Below are 11,601 nucleotides of genomic sequence, written 5' to 3'. Positions count from 1 at the left end.
TCTCATATATCTCGTGGGATTTTCAGCATATTTGCAGAGCTCAGGTTATAACCAGGAATCAGACGCTGGCCACAACTGCTGGCCTCACTTGACCTCCCTCTGACCACCCATTTCCCCCCCCCAACCTGATTCCCCAGCCTCCTCCAATATCTTCCTTCTGTGCCGGCCTTCTCTGACCACAGCGCAGTGCTTCTGCGCCACCCTCTGGCTTGATCCCCCCAGAATGTGAGTCCCTTTGAGCTCAGTTATGACTTCTAGATCCCCCTTTGCTATTCCTTCTGAGTTCCCCACCCCTGCTGCCCCCAAGCTGCCTGTCTTCCCTTTTGTCCCTATCTCCTCCTCCATGTCCCCACCCTCAGTTGCAGGGGTCAGAGCCCACTACCTAGACAGTACGTCCCATTATGGGAAGAACTTGCTCATGAAGTGGAGTTGGCTTGTGCGTTGCTGTGCATAGCATGGATTTTAGTCCTTTTTTGCCAAGTGCCAGCAATATGGTTGGGACATTAACAATTAAGGTCTCCATGGTCAATAACTTCTGACATCTTGGATCTCTCCCAGAGGCTGTCTGGAGTACCTTTTGAGAACAGATTTAAATCCTGCGAGGGATGCAACCTAGCCAAACTGAGGATGAAGAAGACTCAAGCACTGGGTATTCTGTATTTAAAATACAGAAAAGCTTCTGTCCTTTGATTGCTTTGCTCAAATTTTTTTCATCAAGGAGTTCACAGAAACTATTAGTTCTTTTCTTTAAAAAAGATACTGAGGAACTTTTTTTTTTTTTTTTTTTTTTTTTTTTTTTTACTGGTGGTTGTATGTTTTCTCTCTGCTAAGTTATAGCCCAATTTTTTCCTTGCCTATGACAGACAATGAGGGCAGAAATCACTTCATTTCTGTTCAGCCTCTTCCCTGAGGGTGGCCTGGCTCCCTCACTCCTCCAGCTGGACTGGAAGCCTGAGCTCCGGCCTTCCTGCTGCAGACTAGAAAACGCCTCCTTCTTACACACCCAAGCGCTGCCTACAGGGGGTGTTCAAGGGCAGGAATCCGGGCAGCTTAAGAAATCTTTCCAGAATTTAGAGAGAGATCTTGAGGGCCACATTCCAGTCTTTTCTTTTTTTTCCTTGCTCCCATGCCTGTTTCCAAAACTGCCGCCTCATATTCCCCGTGTCACAATGTGAGCCCCTGAACCAACCACCCCAATGGCACCTCTGCTGAAGAGACACTCCAGATAGTCATAAAGTAACATCATTCATTCTGTTTTGTCATTTCTGAGATTCTTGAGAATGACCTACTTTAGTTAGGAATTCAACAGCGATTTTCTTAACTTTTTTTTTTTTTTTTTCACCTGAACAAGCTACTTTTTCTCCTGAAATTTTTGGAAAACATGTTTTTGGTTCCTGGAATCACAATTCCAGTTTCAAATATTACATCCATATTAATGTATGCCTTTTTGTGCTCCATCTTCATGGCTCAATTCTCTCCAGGTTCATTGGGGTGTCAGTGACCTTTGGGGGATTGAAAGTCATTCTCAGGGTCCCTTCCTCTTAAAAATGTTAGAACTCTGAGCCATATTTGTATATATTTCCACTTTTATTTGCTTTCCTGTGATGTGCTTTCTATAATGTTTTGGTCTGTAAGATATATATATAAAACATACATAGACACACACATGCATACATACATGTACCTACATACCTTGGTGCTGCAGCTTAGTCATATACATTGTTGTTTTCTACTCTTACTTTTGTTTTTTTAAACCATTCTCAGTGAAGTATCTTTTATTTTTTTGAGCAGAAATTTAATCCCAGGATTAATTTCTGAAGTTTGGTTTCTCAATTTAACTATTCCAGTTTATTAACAACTTTTTGATATTTCTAGGGATTGTCCTGTATACACCCCTCCCCCACCCCTCCAAGTTCTGCTCGTTTCCAACCTGCAGCCTAAGCTCTGAGGTCACCTCTGGCCTCCAGTTATTCGGGAATATCCCCACTCTGCCTGCCCTACTCTGCTGAGAAGTGTCTTAGGGCCCTGAATTTTCCACTCAGTCTTTGTCTGGTCTGTGTTCTAGTCTTTCGAGGCTCTGCCCCTTTCGCTGGGAAACAACTCATTTCAACCAAGATGCTCATAAGCAATGCTAGGATTGGACTTTAATTAGTGGCCATTTGAAACCTGGAGGCAAGCAAGCGGGCAGAGCTTTCCCAGGCCCTCTCCTGTCACATTAGGTGCTTCCACACTTACACGGGCAGCTCTTAGTGACGCCACCGGTCAATAGCTGTTCAAGCTAACGAGGGTCTTCATAAAGACATTGCTGATGTCTTTATTATAAAATGTCTTTTTTTCCTTTGGGTATATGCCTCGTAGTGGAATTGCTGGATCAAATGGTATTTTCATTTTTAGTTCTTTGAGATATCTCCAAATTACTTTCCACAGAGGTTGTACTAATTTGCAGTCCCACCAGCCGTATAAGAGTGTTCCTATCTCTTCGTATCTACACCAGCATTTGGTGTTTTGGGACTTTTTGATAAAAGCCATTCTCAGTGGAGTTAGACATCTGTACTCAAATGTTTATGGCAGCACAATTCACAATTGCAAAGATGTGGAGACAACCCAAGTGCCCATCAATACATGAGTGGATCAATAAGATGTGGTATATGTAACCACGGAACACTACACAACCATAAAAAGCAATGGTGAACTAGCATCTCTTATATTATCCTGGGTGGCGCTACAGCCTATTCTTCAAAGTGAAGTATCACAAGAATGGAAAAACAAGCACCACATGTACTCGCCATCAAATTGGTACTAACTGAGCAACACTTAGTGCTCACATGGAAGTAATATAAATCAGGTCCCAGGCAGGTGGAAGAGGGGTGGTTGGGGTGGGTAAACTCACAACAAATGGGTGCAGAGTGCACCGAATGGGGGACAGGAACACTTGTAGCTCTGGCTTGGGCGCTGCAAAGGCATTATATGTAACCAAAATGTTTGTACCCCCATAATATTCTGAAGTTAAAAAAGAAAGAAAATTAAGTAAATAAATTTGGGGAAAAAAAAGACATTGCTGAAAACGCCATGCTGTTCCTGAAATCTACTGAAAACACTCTTCCTTTCGTGAATCTCGGTACCCCTGGGCCAGTCAGTGGAAAATCAGAGGTAAGCCAGCCGTCTTTCGTCTTTCGTGACTTTGTCCTTGGACAACGGGAAATACAGCAGTGTCCTGATAACTGTACTTTCGGGAGGGGGCGAGAGGTGGGAGAACAAGCGGAACAACTGCTCCAGTGGGCAGCTGGGGAGGGACTGGAAATCAAGGGCACATAAAGCTCCACATTCTGGTTGGTGTCAAGCTGGGTGGAAGCACGGAGAGGATGGCAGCGGAATCGGAGAGGGTCTCAGCACTGACGTTGGTAAAGAGAGGTCAGAAGAGAACAGAGGTTGGAGTGGGCAATAATTTCCAGTTAAATGCTACAATTCTTGTGTGCTTCAGTCACTTGTGATACGGAGCAGGGTAATTAATTAAGCTGTGTTATAGATGTATGTATACCAGAGGAGAGAAATACACAGGTACATTATTATTCAGAACATGGAAAACTCTCCTGTGTTTCTCTACCATTTAGTGATAATGGGTTCAAAGCTATTAGCATCTTACGAAGCCTTCTGGATTGTTCTTGAAGCCGGAGTCACTCCCTGGAGAGAAAGAATAAGCTGACATAGAAGGTGTTTAAAGGTGATGGAACTGGGTGAGGGTCCAGAGGGTGAGGAGGCAGTTCCCTCAGATACCCAAGGCAAGATGGGTAAAGGAAAACAGTCTTGTCTTTTTTTTTTTTTTTTTTTGGCCAAAATTATGTGGATAATTCACACAACTCTAGTTCAGTGTCCATAGTGGGCAAAAACGTAACAGATGCATTGCTAATTCAAGAAGTCTGTTTATGTGTTTTATTAAATTTTACAGTGGTCTTGTAACATCTCCTGGGAACTTGGTTTTAGCTTAGTTTTAGTTTATGCACTAAACTTATTGTTATCATTACTTTTCATCAGTCCTATTACTGTTAGGTCCGGAGCCGAGAGAGAGAGACACATGAAGTTTCATGTGTAGCAAAATGCTGTTTGAGTATCTGTGTGCAGATGGGTGGAGGTGGAGAGGGGAAAACCTTGTGTGTTATGGAGGGTTTCTCAGGGATGGGGGGAGTAACACTACAGAGATGGGGGAGGGGGTAGCTTTGGTCCTTATCAGGAGGGATAGGCATGCCAGAGTCGCTGCAGCTGCCTGTGGTCGAAGTTAGATTTATGACCTTGGACTCTCCAGACTCCTGTGGCTTTCGTTTCACACGCTTTATGATATTTTTGGGGTTCAAAAACCTAACAATTACTGCATTGCCCATAATGCTGAAAAACTAAGTCAAACCTAATTGAGTCAGGAGGTGCAGTAGAAAAGGGTGAGAATTTGGCAACTAAATAGACCTGGGAGTGTTAGGATCTCTGGCTCTTCTCGGGACAAATGTTCCCTGTTTTGATGCTGTTTCCAGCAATTGCTCCACCTGGGAAGAAGGATAAGGGGGGGCACTCCATTTTGGGGTTGCCCCACCCTTAATCCTATCCCCAGCAACTGCTACATCTGGGGAAGGAGGGAATGCTTTATCAATCTAAGAATTCCCCAACCCAGGTATAATATTTAGAAAGTGACCTAGAGTGACCTAAGGGTAATTAATACGCCATTAAGCTTGAATCTGCATTACAGTTCACCACCCCCCCCATGGGTGGGCTTTCTTAGAGGCAGCTCATATATATATATGCAGAAGGAATTTTGAGGAAAGCTGTTCGTCATTTGATAACATCTTACACCTCCCAAGAGCCCCCCTCCAGATGGGGCTAATAAAAGGAAACAATCTGAGAAGCAAGGAAGTGAGTGTGTCAGTGAGTGAGTGAGGGGCAGACCCATTTTATTCTACAGTAAAGAGCTGCTTCTGTGAAACTGCTCCCTGCCTGAGGTTACTCTGTCGTATTGGCCTTGCTGGTGATTTCTCCACCAAAGGAGTCAGAGGACTGGGATAATAGTCCAGACTCGACTCTTTGGTGTGTCTGCTCATTCTTTGGCCAAGAGCATGTCAAGAATCGAGGGAAGACACCCACCCTAACATCTCTGGTGCAAGGATTCTGACAGTTTCCAATCCTTGCTTTGCCATTTCCTATGTTTGCTACAGGCAAGTGATTCGAGCCTTAGTTTTTCTAATGGCAAAAGGGGGAGACCATTATCTCCCTTGCAGGGCTGTTGTCAAGACTGAAGTTAAAGTACACAAAGAGAGACTTCTTAGCCTTAATTTCATAGGAAACAGCCTCAGGACTGAATTTAATATTGACAGTTTAGACTGAATATACCACATGACAAAAGTCAGCTGGAACCTGTTGGAAAAGGTGAGTGCTGCCAAGTTTTCTATGACTTCATGTTTCGGCTCTGGCGTACCCCACAAGCTTCTTCACTCCTCCTCCACAGTTAGAGTAGGTTCCCAGCACATCATAATGTTTAACATGGTCATGTCTGGTGCACATTGTTTCCTTTATCTGCGTTCTTCTCCAACACCTGGTAAATTCCAATTCATTCCTAAAAATACTCAGCTGTCCCTGACTGCTAATTCCTTTATTGCTTCAACAAAACATTTATTGGCCTATTGTTAGGAACTCAGTTCCTAATATAGCTGTAGAAGATAAGAAAATGCTGCGAAACCTTCACGGATCCCCCAGATAGAGTTAATCATTACCTTCTTGCAAGCACCTTGTACTTACTTCTATTCTATATCATACAGTATAGTTATTATTTATGTTTTTCTTCCCTACAAGACTGAATTTCCCAAGGGCAAGACCAAAATCTTAATCATATTTTCCCCTTTTGACATAGGGTTCTGTGACCATAGTAAGTACACAAGAAAGGTTGTTGAAATAAACTGAACTATTAACAACTAGATATATAAATGAGGTAGTCCTGAACTCCAAGGGTTACGTACACGGGAGAAGGGCCCCAAATGATTGGTGCAGATAAGAAATGGCAAGAAGGAAGGAGGGTGTGGGTTTTGGTTGAGGAAAGTTTCATGAAGGAACTGTGGATCTTGGGTTAGACCCTGAAGAACAGGTGAGTATGGGAGAGGTGATGAGAAATTAGAGGGGCGTAAGCAAATCATGTTCGAGGGAGAGTGGCAAATCCAAAAACTGCAACAGAAGGCTTTTGGAGCCAAAAGACTGAGCTGTTAGAAATTTTGGGATGAGCCATACATAGCAAGGCGTTTCAGTCTTAGGAGGCTCACAGAACAAAGGGGATCCCTGACCATTTCTATAAGGCTGTGAGATGTTCTAAGCACTTTCGCTTTTCCTCCCTGAGTGTTAGCTTCTGAAGGAGGCAGAGGGACTAGGCATTATTATCACCAACTTACACATGAAGAAACTGAAACGAGAGAAGGTAAATGACTTTCCCAAGTGTCTAGCTAGCAAATGACAGAGCCAGGATGAGCAGCCACGTCTTGTGGATACCTGACTTTCTCTACTGCACACATTTCTTTCTCTGCTACTTTGACATGTCGAGGGGGTGGGGGTGGCTTGGGGGCGTGGGGCAGTTAGCTCCTATCCCCAAGGGACACTAGGCAAGAGAATAGAGCTCCAGGTGAGGCAGCCTCAGTGCTCTTGCCCTTGAGCATAAGAGCTCACACCCCAACTCCCTACTCTCAACATCACACATGCAAGCATGCACACACACAATGGGAGCCTGTGTAGCCTGCAGGTCAATGTCTCTGAGGTGACCTGATTTGTTCTTCCCTCTGTTCTTCAACAAAGTGAAACAGAGGCTAGAGGAGGCTCTTCTTTTTGCTTTGTTTGGAGAGTCAAAGACCTTTATTGTGGAGAAGAGCTAGACTATGTTTTTACTTATTCATTCCAGTAATTTAAAAACATCGATTCTCATTTCGTGAACAGTTTTGTTCCTTAGATGAATAAGAGCTACCTAGTAGGTATTTATACATCTGTTAATTTATTTATATACTTACATATTCATTTATTCAGAGGGAGGAGGCAATATGTGTACTGTACTAACCCATTATAAAATGCTTGCTTCTGAAATCAAATAGTCGCTTCCTAATTTCTCGGTAGGAATGAGCTTTACGTGGTTAACTTTCATGATACTATTTCCACAAATAACAAATTTGCAGGCCTGGCTCATGCCTGTAATCCTAGCACTCTGGGAGGCTCAGGCAGGAGGGTTGCTTTAGCTCAGGAGTTCCAGACCAGCCTGAGCAAGACCAAGACCTTGTCTCTACAAAAAATAGAAAAATTAGCCAGGTGTCGTGGTGTGCACCTCTAGTCCCAGCTACTCGGGAGGCTGAGGCAAGAAGAACATTTGAGCCCAGGAGTTTCAATTTGCTGTGAGCTATGATGATGCCACTGCACTCTACCCAGGACGACAGAGACTCTGTCTCAAAAACAAACAAAAAACCAAAAAACAAATTTGCTTTGGAAAAGAGAATTATTTAGTCCAACAATATAATAAATTACTTCTTAGTTGCATATATAAGGAATGTTGTATAACCTTTTCCTGACATTTTAAAGAATGAAATAGATTTTATCTTGGTAGAGCTGGTAATCTATGGGATAAGTACGTCTATATGATATTATACGTCATATTTTATATTATACAACTTGTGGCATAGGACACTGTCACTTTCCAGTGATGGTTTTTTCTATCTCTCTTCCCTTTCCACTGTCTATCCTTCTTGCTCTGATTATCTTGTCTCCTCTCCCTCTTTTCCCTTAGTCATTTCTCCTCAGAAAGTCTGGGGTGTCTGACAGATAAATCCTCACATTTGTACTCTGGACCAGATGACCTTTCTTTCCTGCTTTTTTTTTCCCCTCCCCCAGAGAGGAGGTTTCACTATGTAGCCTAGGCTGGCCTCGAACTCCTAGGCTCAAGCAACCCCCTGCCTCAGCCTCCTGAGGAGCTGGGACCACAGGCATGTTCCACTGTGCCTGGCTAGGACCAGAGGGCCTTTCTAAGTCCCTCCTAACAGATGATTCTATCTCCTGGAGAAACTCTTTCCTAAAAGCCTGCTTTATTTGCCAACCTTCAGAGCAAATGAACTACCTACAAAGTCATATTTGGGTGGAAAACTAAGGAAATTATCTGAATAATTAAGACAAGAACCAGTGTTATCTTTGAAAAGGCTATTTATAGCTTAACAACACCTACAACCATTTACTTGGTAAAGTAAAGGCTACCCAAATATTTAATTCATATTGCTAGTGCTCTAGACATGCACATATAGCCTTTTAGTGGAATCATTCAAAATAGTCACGATCATGGAATAAATTCAAGAACATAACAGTAACTTCTAAGTAGGCTTTGATCAGAGAAAAAAAAAACATTTTCAAGAAATACACAACCAGTTTGAATAAAATAATCATAAATTTAGTTCCTACCTGATACACACTCAGGAGCTTCAGCAACAGTGGACGATTTTTGAGATAAAGCAGCCCAGTTCTTAGAGACAGTGTCCATCCACTAAACAGGCCCTGTGTGCATCCATATGTATAGGGATGTCTATATATAGTTTATGTAAGGCAGTGGGCAAATTATCGTTCTGTCAGCTTTAATAATTAACTTTCATTAACTTTTACAACAATGGAAAGACTGCAGTGTGGTCTTGACCTTTGAGACTTTGATCGGCAGAAGTGATGCTGACAACAGCTTCCTCAAGTTCCTTGTGGGAGATTAAGCCACCTGTTGCACTTGTGTGCATGTGGATTTCATTGGTTTGCAGAGATTTGCACGGGAGATGTGCACATGAAAGTAAAAAATAAACAAATCTTCCCAAGGGTTATCTCCCTGACATTTTTACCTACCAGTTTAGATGGGAGTTCCGTGGTGGTGTTTCTTGGCTGGATGACTCATAGAACTCTCAGGGCAGCGAAAGAGTGGCATTCAGTTTAACTCCCGGTATGATAAGGGCCCTTGTTAGGAACCCTCTCCCAGCTCCCGGCAACAGGCCTCTATTTGCGCCCCAGTGTCTGCCCCGACCAGTGCTCTGCCCAAGAGCAATAGACCCTATGTTGCTAAAGGCAATGAATACTTTCAGCTCTCTTCTTAGTCTTTTGGTGTTTGACCCTGCAAACTACTCTTCCTTGAAATGTCCTGTTTTTAAAATGTTAAAAAACTTTATTTCTTAACACACTTTTTCACCTCGCACTTCTTTGCCAACTCCTCCTCTCTCTAACTCTTTCTCTGGCATTCCCCAGGGTTCTGTCCTGGACTCCCTTTTCCTCTCTTTCGACCCTCTCAGCATCTCACGGCTCCCAGCCACGTGCAGATTTCCAACTCCAGCCCTCTGTATCCACATATTTAACTGCCCACTCAGCCTCTCTGTGTGGATGCCCCGTAGGCGTCGTCTCAAACGTGGTACATCCCAATGTGAACTCGATCTTTTCTCCCAAATCTGCTCCAAATCTAGTCTTCCCCATTTCAATAGAGAATACTCCTCTTCACTCGTGGCAGACACCCGGGAACCGTCCGTGACACTTCCTCTTGCAGACATCCTCCCCACCGGCAGCCAGTCCATCACCAGGTCCCACTGAGTCCACCTCCAAAATACATCACGAACCCATCGCTTTCCTTCCTCTCCCTCTCCCCTCCCTCACTGAGCCGCTGCCATCTCTCATGAGCGCCTCCTGCTGCACCTCCTGCTTCCTCTTGTAACCCTGTCCTGCCAGGCTCTTTGCCACCCAATAGCTAGAATGACCTTTTCATGCAAGTCCTCTTCATGGGGCTAACGACCCTGCTTGGGATACAAGGCCTCCAAAGCCTTGCCCAGTCTCCCCCTGCCCATCTCCCCGGCCTCAGCTGGCCCTGGACTCACCTTTGTTTTCTCCAGTCCCGCCACAGTGGCTTCTTGTAGTCCCCTGAATCTGCCAGCTCCCTGAAGGCATCCTTTCCTCTTCCTAAACGGGTTTCTCCCTCCCTCTCTGTCTGTCTGTCACTTAGCTTCGATGCCACTTCCTCAGAGAGAGCCCCTGTGACTTACCAATTTCAGCGAGCCCTTCTTGTGGTATGCTCTCATAGCAGCCTGTACTTTTTTTTTTTAATCCCTTGGCCAATTTGCATGTACTTTTTAAAAATATATAGCATAATTTAAAAATACACAATTATTTACTTGGGTAATGGTTGGCTTCCTCATTAGAATGAAAGCTCCATGCAGACAAGCACCTTGACTGTCTTATTCACTACCGTGTCCCCAGTAGCTAGAATGACATTATCACAGAGCAGCCACTCAATAAATATTGGTTGAATGACAGTTAGATAAACTATATTTGATATAACACAACTCCAAAAGAACTTGGACAGGTACTAGAGTTCTAAATTAATCTAACCTGTGTTTTTTAATCTGGTTCATACATGTACTAACTGTGTAATTGAATTAGCTGTGGTGTCATTTATTTCATACTTTTATTAATACTAGTTAATTTTAATTTACTGTATACCATGGGCCAGGAACTGTGCAGTGTATTTTGCTGGGTTTATCCCATTTAATCCTTATACGAATCCTATACAGCATAGTGTTTTTATTCCTTTTACAAATGAGTACATTGAAATTTGGTCGAAGTGGTAGAACCAATTAGAACCTAGGAAGCCTAACTTTAACTGTAACGTCTTTTTTATTTTTATTTTTTGAGACAGGGTCTTGCTCTGTTGCCTGAGCTAGAGTGCAGTGGCATCATAGTTCACTGCAACCTCCAACTCCTGGGCTCAAGCCATCCTCCTGCCTCAGTCTCCTGAGTAGCTGGGAATACAGGTGCCCCACACCTGGCTAAATTTTCTATTTTTTTGTGGAGGCGAGGTCTCTCTCTTGCTCAGGCTAGTTTTGAACTCCTGGGCTCAAGCGATTCTCCCAACTCGGCCTCCCAAAGTTCTGGGATTACAGGTGTGAGCTACTGTGCCCGGTCTTAATGGTCATGTCTTTAACTACCACATAACACTGCTTTTGGTTATTTTAACAAATGTATAGCACATTTATTCAGAACCACTGTGCATTGATGAAATTGTGTGTTTAGGTTTGGTTGCTGAAAGAATGGAGAATATTGCATATAAATGTAGAGTCTCAGAACCATTGATCAGATTAAAAATGATTTATTTTAGAACAAATAAGAGAGTTTTGCAAGATTGATGGATATAAGCTGAACAAAGACAAATTAAAGCATTCCTATATACTAACAATAACCAAGCAGCAAATGTAATAAAAAGAAAGATACTATTGGCAATAGCAACAAAAGCTGCAAAGGAATAGGAATTATATATGTAGTAGGAATAAATCCTATCTAAAGATACATAAATTTTTGGAGAAATTTGTTAGCACATCATTAAGGGACCAAAAAGACCCCCAAGAAAATTATAAGGACATACATCTTCATGGATGTGACGGTTCAATACCATAAAGATGGTTTCTTCAAATTAATCTATCACTTAAATGCTACTACAATTAAAATCTACAAGTTTTTTTTCCATAGAACCAGGCAAACTTGTCCTAAAACTTGTATGGGAGCACAAAGGGCTGCAAAAGTCAAGACAATTTTTTTTATTGG

This window comes from Lemur catta, chromosome 11 (assembly GCF_020740605.2).
Source record: "Lemur catta isolate mLemCat1 chromosome 11, mLemCat1.pri, whole genome shotgun sequence".
In the NCBI taxonomy this organism is placed as follows: Eukaryota; Metazoa; Chordata; class Mammalia; order Primates; family Lemuridae; genus Lemur; species Lemur catta.
Note: the sequence above shows the minus strand (reverse complement) of the source record.